Below are 11856 nucleotides of genomic sequence, written 5' to 3'. Positions count from 1 at the left end.
AACAAAGAACCTAATGCTATGCTTATACTATCCTTCTTTCCAACCTACAATCTAATTGGGTTAAAACTTCTGCTAAGAGAAATGTTCCAGGCGATAATAGAATTATACTCACTTCGATTGATTGCTAAGAAAGAATAATAGAACTTTTCTATTTATAGTCCGCCTTATGAAAGACAATGTAATTGTATTGTATCAGTATTTTAGAACAGTTTACTATTGTTGACATAATTTGTGTTTAAACATTGTCCAACACTAGAATTTTATGCTGTGTCGTGGGTGCGTTTACAAACATACAATTTCACATACACTGAATACCTAGCCCCAAAACAACACTTGTGGATCACAGAAAGTGATGCTCCGTATGGGATTAGCAACAATCGTGCGATCAAAATATGGGTATCTGAAGTATGGGCTAGTTTTATCTCTCCCCATTTTCAACTTAAGCCATTTTTGAAACGAAGGCAACAGAAAGTCTTGCAATTATTTTTTTCAATAAAATAATGTAGCTTGAAAGCAACATATTTAGGTACATTACTGTCTAACATCCAATAGTGTGTACATGGATGACATTAATCAGATACCATGAGGCAATCAGCTAACCGGCGTTTTGCTCGTACTCCATAGAAAAGTACCTGCGCCACCTCATACTAATACTATCACAATTGAGAAATCGATGCTCTTATCAGTATCATATTGTAATTGTTTTCCATCCTAATGTATAATTTGCAATTGTATCCAAAATACAAGAGCAAATATAATATTTAAGTTCAATACTACTAACAAAATTATGGACATGGTCTGAAATTTATTATTATTATTATAAAATAGCAGAAGTTAAACTATTCCTAATATAGAGATACCATTCATACTATTACTACTCAACCAACAAAATCGCAGACTGATCTAACAAAAGAACTAAAAGAGTTTGTAAATGAAAATAATAGAATTTGGACGCGGTCGACCTCGTTCAGGCAGTTTCGCAACCCTGTTACAACTTCATTTTACACTCAAATTTGATTTAAGTAAACCCCAATGGAAATATTTTAGCTAGAGCATATTTAATTAACGTGTTCAGCTTTTTGTAGACAGTATTTTGATATCTGTGTAATGGATTTGATTTTAATAATGGGTATGCACTTGGTACATGTGCTTTGAGGTTATTGAACTTTGGTTTAATGAATAGGGATGATAATGGGATATGAAAATAAAATATAGTCCGTCAGTTAAGTAATGAAAAAATATTAGAAACGTACTACATATAAAACTACTACTACGTACGTACTACATATAAAACGCACCTAGAAGTCACATCACGTGATATTTTAAAATAATATATCTTCGGGGGTATTTGTTTGCTACGATAGAAAAAAAAAAATACGTGTGTAATGTTTTAAAATAATTAACAAGACGGGCATTAAAATAAAAATTAGTCATCTACCCTATTGTATAGAGATGTCTCATTGCTTTTCATAGTTTAAGCTTTTTTGTATTCTGATGTCAGAAACTATAAAGCGAAGTTTTTTGCTGAAATTAGTTTGAGGCATAGAGCAAACACAATGCATAACAACGTTAACCATTTATGTCATAGATGAGTCTATTAGCACGACATCTATTGATAATGTTTCCGGATTAGTACAAAGAAGGAACGAGTCCGACAAAGACTATAAAAAAGCATGTACTTATTTAGTTACAAACAATTTTTTACATACCTAGTTCGTACACACACACACACAACGTCACGCCTTTTATCCCCGAAGGGGTAGGCAGAGGTGCACATTACGGCACGTAATGTCGCTATACAATGTACACCCACTTTTCACCATTTTGTGTTAAAGTCCCATGTAATAGGGGGTGAGCCTATTGCCATATACTGGACACAATTCCAGACTCCATGCTACCACTGAGAAATTTTTCGAAAAACCGAAAAAAGCCCAGTAATACTTTGCCCGACCCGGGAATCGAACCCGAGACCCCTTGTCCGGCAGTCGCACTTGCGACCACTCGACCTACGAGGCAGTCGTTCGTATATTAAGTTCTATATTAAGTTGTAATAAACGTATGTAGTTCCTCGTTTCCTACAAGAATCACTCTGTATGACAGATAAAGTAATTTTAAGGTCACATGTCCATTTTAACTTTAGTTTTTACTATAACCTGATGTCCGCTAAATAGACCGCTTTTGTAATGCACGTTACTGCATTTAACTATGCAGTTCTACCTGTACAGTCGCACTGTACAGTTAAATCGTAGGTCCATACATTCTACACACCTTACGATGTAACTGTGTAGTCTTAACTATTCAGTAACAGTTTTATCTATTCTTGAATCGATTCAGTCAATACTGTACAGTACAACTGGCGGCTGTAGAGCCACCAGCCAACGCAAGAGTAAATTGTAAGATGTGTAGACACCTTACAATTTACTTACATTTAAAACTGCACGGTTAAATCGTAGATCCATACAGCCTACAAACCTTCCAATGTAACTGTACAGTCAAAACTGCACAGTCGATTCGCAATGTGTTTAACCGCTACAAAGCAGGTATTGACCTATCATAAAAAGTCTAAAGGTGATTTAAAAGTGTCAATACTTAAGAAGGGTATTTTTTATACGAAGGATAAATGAACGCTCATCAACATGCTTCTTAGTAGGTACGATGCCCAAAAAAGGAGAACTTCAATAAAGAACTATAAGACGTTTATCTCAAAAGAATAAAGATTAATATCCCATAACACGCAAAAACGACGCCTTGTAATTGTGTAACTTTTTCGTAAATAACCTTCGAGTGTTCACCTGTTTGTAACCGAAGGAAAGGCTCTGTCGTAGGAAGTTGTCGTAACTTGTCCAAGCTAATTTCACTGCGGAAAGTTTATACTTACCGCTCGCGACCCGTTTGTTCCAGGATTTATAGTTCGGTACCGGATTTTCGTCTTATTTCTACATTTTGTTAAAGTCAAGAAACTCTTTGTGTAGAAGGAATGGTAAAGAAAGTCTTGAAAGTTCTAGTGGTGGTTTAAAAACATTTATTTGTTGATCTAGGATTTGTAAGTTTGTGTTAACAAATAACTTAATTCGCGTCAGTGATATTCTGATACTTATGCCCTAGTTTATAAGGTATGTATTATTGTATGTATTTCTTACTTATGAATCAACGGGGCTGGCATGTTCTTAGAATAAAAGCCCCTTAAATAAAAGATAAAAAAAAAAACTTAATTTTTTGATCCCATCAGGTTACAATTAGTATTTTCAATTTTTCATGGACGACCCGAAACACCAAAGACTAGACCAGAGGCGTTACAAGTTAGTGTGTTTGCCGTCGTTTTGGGGGTTAAAAATTTAACGGTTATTTGGGAACAGGGGATTAGAAAGATTGAAAATAATTAGGCCTCCGGTAACCTCACTCAACCTCACAAGACGCAAGGCAAGCGTTGTTTCACGTCGGTTTTCTGTGAGGCCGTGGTGTCAACCCGTCGAACCGGCCCATTTGTGCCAAATCATGGCTCTTTCACACTTAAACATATACTGGTTTAATAATAGGTATCAACATTTTATAGAACAAAGCAGATTGTAGGCATTAATACTCCAATTATCAAAAACGTTTCATACTCAAAATCACACGACACAATCACCTTATTACTTACAGGTCAAAAAATCTCCAAATAGGATACCAAAGCCATACCTACATGTAAATACTGAATACAAATACTAGGTTATATTCAAACAGGGTCCCAATGTTCAGAGAACATCAATCAAACAGGCAAAGCAAATATGAAAACATAGTTCTTTGAATTTTGAGCCTTTAAGACCTTTGACAGACCTTCGTAAGTACCGGCTACAGGTCAACCTATACCAATCTGGTAATTGTTTATTAGATTTTGGACTTTATTGATAAATGATAGAGTTGAAAATCGAATAAAGAAATTAGACAGAAACGTATAGGTTGATCTGCTAGCGTCTGTATCTTAAATTTTTCAACCGAACTTAAGTTTGTGATAGATTTTTAATGAGGTTTGATTATTCATGAACATGAAAATTACTAAAGAAGTAGTAGTAGTAGTAGGCTGTAGAGAGGCAGAAGGTCTAATTTATTAGACTCGAAATAATTCAAATCATTAATTAGTACATAGGTAACATTTTCCTTAGAAATCTTCACCTAGAACAAATTAGGACGAAGGCAAAGTACCTAATTAATTTCGATACAACATTGACATTAATTTGTGCTACAAAACAAAGGTTCAAATTCTTGTTTCATACAAAATGTTTGCTTACGTAAATTCAAAAGGGAGTCTAAAAGGATTCTATACATAATAACTATGTTTCAGTTCCTAGAACAGATGTTCTCAACATAATATTAATATTCCGAGTAATATTGCTTGCCTTTTTTACGAAACGAAATTATACTTAATAAGATATTTTTCTTATGAAAATAGACAGGCTTTTAGGTCACCAATCATAATTGCTTTTGCATGTTCTAGTAGTATTCGACACTACATAGTATAAAACAAAGCCCATTTCTCTGTCCCTATGTCCCGTTGATCTTTAAAACTACGCAACGGATTTTGATGCGTTTTTTAATAGATAGAGTGATTCGAAAGGAAGTACTATGATTTTTTTCTTCTTCTCTTGCTTGAATTGCAAATTAATTATAAATCAAGATGTCCCTTGATACTTATACATATAATGACATCTAGTATACTGTGATGGCAATATATTATTATGTAGGTACATTTGCCGATCCCTTCAGAATAAGAATTTAACTTTGCATTATTATTCCTAGTAATAAAACACATCTTTAGCAGCGCAATATATCAATTATATTTAACGAAAATATAATATATAGACCATAGAAACAGATCAGTTACAGCAGAGACAATTGACCATAAAAAAACTATTTCGTTACGAACATCAATCATACTAATTACTGATACCTAGAATGGGCAGAGCTAGAAACATGAAGGCGATAATTAGTATCCCTAGTTACAACGTCACGTCTTTTATCTGCGAACGGGTAGGCAGACGTACACATTACGGCACGTAATGCCGCTATACAATGTGCACCCACTTTTCACCATTTGTGTTAAAGACAAAGTAAAAAATTTTGATTGCTGAATACAGCATCTTACTAATATTATAAATGCGAAAGTTTGTATTTTTGTTATAGATTTTGTTACTCCTTCAAGCTAAAACGGCTGAAGGGATCGAGATGAAATTTGGAGCAGGGATAGATTGTGATCTGGAATGACACATAGGCTAATTTTTATGTTATGACACGCACGAAGCCAATTGCAGAAGTTAGTTGGAGCATATTGGATGAATGAACGGTTGACTATGTTATACCGATTAAGATATATTACACAATATCCGAATATTAGATTAAAATGTTGAATACCACATACAACGTTATGTTTTCACGACAATGTGAATTCTAATTAAATCTGGTTTCTGTGCGCTGTCACTATTTGATTCTCTAATTAGATTTCTATGCCCGAAGACGAGTCAACCATTATCAATATCCTATTGTCAAAACCCTCTACTAAGGAAGTCGATGATAAAAGGGAGGATCTTTGATAAATTTAATGGAGGCTTCCTTAAAAAAGGAATCGCTAAATTGTATTAAATTGAGAATTTGAATAGGTAAGTCAAAAAATAAAATGAGACGCGTTTTTAAACGTGATGTGATATCATGAGTGATTTGTGATGACGTAAGCAAAATTATAATGAGGAGGGAACGGGAGTATATTAAGGTAGGCATTTATAAACTTTCTATATAACTGACAAAGAAAGATTTTACGCAAAGAGACATACATATAGGTAGTATTGAATGTCCGTAGAGATGTGCCGTAACAGTCTGTGAACGATATGAGTTCGGGACTAATTAAATGGACTAGTTAAAGGTCCACCGGCTTCTTATACACATAATATAGGTTTTGGTGACCAATGGAAGTAAAAATTATGTCTACTCTCGAAAATTGAAAGACTTTACCCACAATCTAGGCGAATCATAAAAGTTTTTTTTTACTTAATATTATAGCAACACTTATTTAAAGTAAGTACATACTTAGTACTCCCTAGACTATGAATAAAAGCTGTCTTTGTTTCTTTTATACATGTATACATGTATATCTCGTCGATGCAGAGATTCTAAGTATACTTGAAACAGAGACGTAGCAGTGGTTCGATGTGAAATCATGAGTATCCTTTGAAAATGTCGACACATTCCGGATTCCCAGTTTTACATTTCATCAAAGAGAGAGCAAAATTTTAGTTGCAATAAAACCAAATAAATCTAACCATCAAAAAGCACCTATAACATAAACTTTATTCATTTAGAAAAACTAAAATACTTAGCGCCTTATATTCGATGCCAACTACTTTTCTTATTACTACTTACTATTAAATTTGAAAAGGCGCTAAAAAATACTTGATAATACTTATTAACTTCAACTGAAATCTATTTCAAAACAAAACAAAACACCTATATGCCAATTTCATGAAAAGATGTTTCGCCATTTATTTTTTTATATTTATACAGGCACTTAACCCAAATTCAAGTTGATTGATGGAATCAACGGATGCAATCTACAAAATTAAACGCGATCGATTTCAATTCGACCGGGGGCTGTTGGGGGAAATAGGACATAAATTTTCGGTCATCTTCCAAAGTGTATGGGACTAAATACAGGTTTCCAATCCTCATTGAAACTTTGCCGATAAGATGGGATAAGATCGGATAGGCAACTGCATTTAACTGAGACACCTTCAGCTGGTAGTTCGTGGGTAAGCGAGAGTAATTTGGTTAACCGAACTTCAGATGATCCGGTCTTCGATTGAATTAATTTTAGCTTTGTCTTTGTGGTCTAGTCTAATCAATACTGTATTTGAGAGAGAAATGTTATAATTAAAACAAATCTGGTTTTGGTTTTTTATTATTAAAGTAGAATACATAATCATCACGTAAAATTGTGTTTAGTAGGATATACAAATATAAAAAGAACTTTTTTAACATGTTTAAAAATAACTTAATAATCGACATAAATCTAAAATAGAAAAGCATATTATATTACAGTCATTGAGAGCGAAATAGGAGGGTATAAAATAACGTCAAGTACCAGTGTAGGGTTACCAAACAAACGGTATCGGCCACCCCATACAGGTTCTTACCATGTGATTTTTTTTGTGTAAATAAGCATATTATTTGTTATTTGAATTTGTTTTTGTAAATCGATAGTTTGAACTATAATACAGAATGGAAGGAATGGAAGGTTTAAATAATTGAAACAGTATAAAGCCATTGATAAAGATAACTACTAAATATTTGTGTTACTAGTAACACAAATATTTTGTGCAAAATATTTTTGAGTGCAAATCTCAAGAACAGCTGAACCGATTTCGCTAATTCTTTTGATTATTAATTTTACTGCCACATTCACAGACATTTAATTATTACTTAAGTTATTCCTTAGTAACGGGTTTTTCTGAAAACAAATTGACAAACTGGTTTAAGTAACCATTAAAAGATTCTGAGTGCAGCAGTAAGTGATTTAAGTTACACAACGGTTTAATTTTACCACAAAACAGATAATAAATATTTAAATAATACGTATCTCGATACTTTTGGGACCTTTTCAACACACACATAACAGGGGACCGCAAAGGCAACGATTCTAAAGGCAGACGATAATAAGTATTATTGTTAAAGTGCCGGAAAAGGGCACCCTTCCTCTTTGGAGATCAAAGGGTATGGTCTCCTAATTAAATGCCAAGACGATACTGTATCACAAATATATCTGGGAGGCATTTTCTAAATTGTTTTAATAGGTTTTTACGTAACAAAAAATATCGTTTGTTTTTCATCGGTTTTTTTGTTGTTATTGATTAGGTGGGTAAGTCAATTAATGTCTTCTTTTGGGGTAACAAAAGTTGTTTATACTTCGTCATCATTTTTCTGGAGCCCGTTCAACGTTCACAGAGGTTGCTGCAGGCCCAAAAGGATGGCGGGACGAACTCGACATTTATGACAAGGATTAGCCGCAAAAAGCTTTACACAGAGAGGATTGAAAGAAGGGTATGGAGGCCTTTGTCCTGTAGTGGGACGGTCATGGCTGAAATCTAAATCTATTTAAAATATATATTATTTATGTAAACACTAGCAAACTTGTCGAATTTCGTTTCGCCACCACTGGTCTTCCCGTATTCTTGCTTTTTTTTAGTTTTCCCGAATTTTCTTTGCTATAAACCTCACGGAGCCCGAGACCTTTCCAACGAATGCAAAATCGTGGAAATCGGGTCGTGCGTTCTGGAGTTATAGCGTCAGGAAGGAAAACCTGACTTATTTTTATATAATAGATTAAGTAGGTACTTATAAATAACATGGAATTGATGTCTGCCGCTTCAGTTTGACCTTGATATGATAAGAAAATGAATATCGAGTATTGCAAAGAGGACTAAGCAAAATAAATATATTGTCATAAAAGATCACGATACCTTAACTTTTGGTTCATCTCATAGCAATCAACAAGTAAGTGACAAATGAAATCGAAAATTAAATAAATTATGACCAGAATTTTAAAGCAATATCCAACATGAGGCTGGATTATACCAGTATCCAAACGTTAATTACTTACCTCCACGTAGGAGGCGAGAAGTGTAAGAAAAACACGCTACAAGATGCTGTGGCCACGAAGATGGGACGCGCCCCAGTTGACGCGGTAATTAATAGAAATATGATGCACCAGGGATGAACTTAGACTATTCAAACTTTGAATTTTAGGTTAGGCACTCTTGATAACTGGGTGGTAGTGTTATTAAACTCATAAGAGTATCAAACGTAGTATTTAATCCGGTTCAATCCTTGGTAAAGATCACATTGCCAAACAACTGACCATTAGCAGTTATGATTTACTCAAGTCATATTACGTAATTAGGGAGTGATAAAATTGAGTAACAATAAAATTTCGGAGTAAAAAAACATTCCCAAAAAAAACGTTGCCCCAATAAGATTTTCTCATGTATCGTGGGTGCGTTTACAAACATACAAGTTCACATAAACATGACACTCAGACCCGAAACAACAATTTGTGGATCACACAAAGAGTTGCTCCGTGTGGTAATCGAACCGAACGTAATGTGAAATAGAACGTATGATAATAAGAATCAATAAGACAGTTTTGATACCGATCAATACCATTGATTACCTACAGCTGTTGTCAAGGAACTTGGCAGGTATCATTCATGTACCCAATTATTAATTAAGGCTTCAATTAACAAGATAGATGAAAGACGACCCTGTGGATACTTGACGGTAGTAGTTACGAGCTCATTTTCACATCTGAAGATGTCTCGAGGGGTTGTTTCAGACTTCCATGCCAACGTAGTCTGATCAGTTACAATATGATAGTATCTATCAATTTTAAAATGAATATGTATAATGTATGTGAATTTCATAAAACTAACTTGAATAAAAGAACATATAAAACCGATGATTTTTGTGCTAATTTAGTCAGTGATGAACTAATAATTTTATTATTTTGTTTTTCACATTTACTACTATTTTATTCAAATGTTACAAAAATAAACGACATTAAAAGCTGAAAATAAAAAAGTTTATTTTTAAATATTTAAAATGTCAATAGATATGTATATACTGAGTTTGTACTCCAATTTAAATGTCGGATGTCTCAGGGGAGAATAATATATTAACGTATGTAGTAAAATAAACATTTACCGTGTGATCTTGTTTTAAATTTATTAGCACAACACTTTAATCTGATGACCTTTTGTTTATAAAAATAGTTCCACATTATACGTGATCTATAAATAACGAACTTAAGAAACTCTTGTTCGAAACCTATAATAGGTACTTGTATACATGACCGTCATGATCTTTATATGAAAACAATAAGCCATTAAATCAATCTGAAATTCGTAAATGTTATAATAAATATGTCATTACGTCAAGTCCGACTCTGGTGATACATGAACATGACACGCCACCGAGACCCGCTGACCCGTTTCCCTTCAACCACATGCGACCAGTCAATTTACCTTTAAAAAAATCTCAAGCAAACCTCAACCTGAAAGAAAAGCAGTCTGTTTACTCAACACACATACACACAGTAACGGCCGCGTGCCCCCATTTCTAGTGCCACGCAAAAAGTCACTTCACCCTTTTCACACCTTTGCTTTTAAAGTGCATATTGCTGTGAACTCTCAAGTGGTGCTTGTGACGTTTGGGAAGGTGATTTTAGAGGAATGCTTGGGAATGGTTGAGACCTGAAACGCGATGTTTACGGTATTCAAATTGCTGTCACACGCCTTGCGCGCGGTTAAAAGTCCGATCGCACTTACGTCTAGAAATATTCTGTTTGTGTGAAACAAAGTGCACTCAGATGCGTGTGAAAGAGACATTAGCTCTTACTTTTCCCTCGTATAAGATAAGAGAGAATAATAAGATCATGCCACTTCAGCTGTTTGAAGCAACTACCACACGGGTAACCCCGTGGTTAAAGTACTAGCTTGGGTCAAGTAATACTTTTATAAAATTGTAGTAGACACATAGTATGAAACCTGCAGTTAGTATTTTGTTGTACTTACATCGAATACATCAATGTATAACTCCAATATATTTGACTCATTAATACAACCGTCACAAATCAGGTACACAATTTAATATATGTGCACCTACGTCTTTCGATTAGGGGCACAAAACGCGTAATTTTACGTTAAGATCGGATCTTTTTGTTGCACCTGTTTTGCGAAATTCAATAAAGGAATATTTTATGCGTACCTCTGAAGTGAGGGATCCTTTGTTAGCGTTTTCTGAGTGTTACGTCAGGTGCGTTTCCGGATTCAATAAATAGAACAGCTTTTATGTTCGTTTTGGTTTGGCCCTTATTACATTCTTAAAATACCCCCTGTTATACTTCAAAGGTTGGCAAATTTTAATGATATGATTTTGACTTATTATTATTATTTGTGAAAGAGATTCGTTTTCTATTCATGTCATAATCTATGTAAAATTCACCCTATACAAAGTTCTAATGTGTTGGTAGATAATTCCTATTCACAAGTCATAATAGGCAAATAAAATTAACCTACATAATTATATTTTCTTAAACATTAATCCAATAAAATTGCTATTACCTACTACACAAATCCATTTCTAAATCTGTTTGGAAAAGTGACAAACAGTTGCAAAGACTCACATAATGCGCGATTGCATTTCAAATAGTATCCGTTGAGCCCGCGTACAAGTCGAATGAATAATTCAACTTCGACGCCTGTATTCAAATACTTTATGTATGGATGCAAAGGAAATCCGATCGGTAAGTACTGGGAAATTTGTTTTTACATCACATTTTTCTTTGATAGCAGAAAATGTTAACGAAAATAGTAGTGTGTGTGGAATTTGGTTCTTTGGTTTAGAAGATTCATGATCTAAATATTTGAGACGATGATTTGTGAAATTAGAAAAAAAAATCTATTGCTTAGTACCTTTAATGACACTTTTACAGCAACTACTTATTTTAAAACAAGGCGAACGCGCTCATTAATGACGAGTACCTGATGGTAAGCAATCAGCATCACCCATGTACTTCTGTAACACAAACAAATAACAATTAGGAATTATGGCAAAAATTGTAACGAAAACGCGACAAAATCTAAAATTTTAAATTACATTTAAAAACACCGAGAGACGATATTAAGGCTGGGCTCAACTTGACTGGTAATAACGATGTGGGTAAGACCATGCATGCATTTTATATTAGACTTTTTATAAGAGAGGTAGCTACCTTCATTGAACTGAACGTTCACCCCATATTCTTATGTAAAAACTTGTAAGATTTTCTCACTGTTG

This window comes from Spodoptera frugiperda, chromosome 31, assembly GCF_023101765.2.
Source record: "Spodoptera frugiperda isolate SF20-4 chromosome 31, AGI-APGP_CSIRO_Sfru_2.0, whole genome shotgun sequence".
Classification (NCBI taxonomy): domain Eukaryota; kingdom Metazoa; phylum Arthropoda; class Insecta; order Lepidoptera; family Noctuidae; genus Spodoptera; species Spodoptera frugiperda.
Note: the sequence above shows the minus strand (reverse complement) of the source record.